Genomic DNA, 2,097 nt, shown 5'->3' with positions numbered 1-2,097 from the left:
GGGCGGGGAGGGCCTTGGGCGTTTCAAGATAAAAGGCCTTTTTGGTTGCCAAAGTTACCGTCCACCATCTTTCCAGAATACCTCCCAGCCTGTACTTTCAAAGCATTTACAGTTTGAAGCCCTTTCACCCAGATGACCCCTGTAAAGTCTTCCAAGGGAATAGAGTTGCCAAATAAAATACAGGAAAATTTGAATTTCAGGTAAACATCAAATAATGGGTTTTTTTAGTGTAAGTATGTCTCAGGTATTACATGGGCTATACTTGTACTAAAAGATCATATGTTCATTATCTGAAATTCAGATCTGAATTTCAGAGGAGGTGGCGTGGGCTGGTGTCACCCCCATTTTATTCACAAAGGAAGGAGGCACAGATAAGTTGTGTGGGGCACAGCTGGCACTGGCACCGTGCACCCTGATTCCAAGACCGGGTCTTTTCCACTCCACACAGCTGCCACCTCTGAGAGCTAATTGCCAAGTGGAGCTGCAACCTGACATCTGGGGCATGTGTCAAACCACAACAGAGCCTGTCTTCCCTTTTATCAAGCGCGGAGCGGGGAGCTGCCGGAGCCCTTGGAGGGAGGGAGAGCCCTCACTTCAAAGGCCTCCTCGCTGAGAATTCCAGCCACAGCCTTCCAGGTTTGCTTTTGGCTTCATTTCTTGGACTCGCTTGGCTCTGGGGACTAAGGTTTTACTTCTATGTAGTGAGAAGATATTGCTTCTTTTTCCCACTGGGGAAAAATATACCACCTTCACTAAATGGTGCCAGGCCCTTTTCCAAATTATTTTACATCTGTCTATTAATCTCCACAGTGACCCCATGAAGTGCCTTTGTGTACTGTTGTCCCCATATTACAGATGGAAGAACTGAGCGCAAAGCTCGTAGGGGGCTGTCCAGGGCACATAGAAGGCTTCTCTGCCTCTTTTCTGGATCAGAGGTCTTCCTGGCTCCCCTGGGTGGGGGCGGGGGGGGGGAAGCCATGTGCCATGGAGAGTTGCTCCCAGAGCTCAGAAGAGAAATCTCACTGAGGTGGGACCCAGCAAACCGAGTCTCCCATTGTCCCACATTCCACCGCCTTCCTCTGCCTTCTCCGTGAATGCATGGAGAGAAATGAGATTCGAACTTCCCCCCAGGGACGGAGCCCTCAAACGCGTCCTCAGGCCAGCCCCTCCCCTTTCTGAAGTCCTCGTGTTGCTGGGGGTTCAGAGTGGGGGGGGGGGGGGGGGGGGGGAAGCCATGTGCCATGGAGAGTTGCTCCCAGAGCTCAGAAGAGAAATCTCACTGAGGTGGGACCCAGCAAACCGAGTCTCCCATTGTCCCACATTCCACCGCCTTCCTCTGCCTTCTCCGTGAATGCATGGAGAGAAATGAGATTCGAACTTCCCCCCAGGGACGGAGCCCTCAAACGCGTCCTCAGGCCAGCCCCTCCCCTTTCTGAAGTCCTCGTGTTGCTGGGGGTTCAGAGTTAACACTCAAGGGACATTTCACCCAGAGCCACCAGCAGTGGTGGGAGTGCTGGGATTTCAGAAGGATTATCAGCCACAGGCTGGGAAACGCAAGTGACTTCAGCTGCCCCCTCTCCTCGCCAACAGAAGGGCCCACTGCCCCAGACCTCTGCCAGCCGAGGCCTCCCGACCCACAGCTCCACGGCTCGGCGATAAGGTTGCTGCAGAGGAGATGCCAAGGAAGTAGGTCCTGCAGTGCCTTCTCCTTCTGGTGCACAGCAGAGGAGATGAAGCCCAGAGATGTGGGCACATCTCATGGCCCTGTGGTTTGTTTGGCTTTCCCTCAGAGCAGAGATAGCCCTGTCCTTCATACGTTTCATCCCCCCCGCACAGCCGTGTGTGTGTGTGTGTGTGTGTGTGTGTGTGTGTGTGTGTGTGCGTGTGTGCGCGCGCACGTGCTGGGATGGTGCTGCCATGGGTTCTGTGACCAGCCTCTCTCTCTCTTTTTTTTTTTTGCGGTATGTGGGCCTCTCACTGTTGTGGCGTCTCCCGATGCGGAGCGCAGGCTCCGGATGCGCAGGCCCAGCGGCCATGGCTCACGGGCCCAGCTGCTTCGCGGCCTGTGGGGTCTTCCCGGACCGGGGCACGGACCCT

This window comes from Lipotes vexillifer, unplaced genomic scaffold (genome assembly GCF_000442215.2).
Source record: "Lipotes vexillifer unplaced genomic scaffold, Lipotes_vexillifer_v1.1 scaffold40, whole genome shotgun sequence".
NCBI lineage: Eukaryota > Metazoa > Chordata > Mammalia > Artiodactyla > Lipotidae > Lipotes > Lipotes vexillifer.
This window is presented reverse-complemented; position numbering follows the sequence as displayed.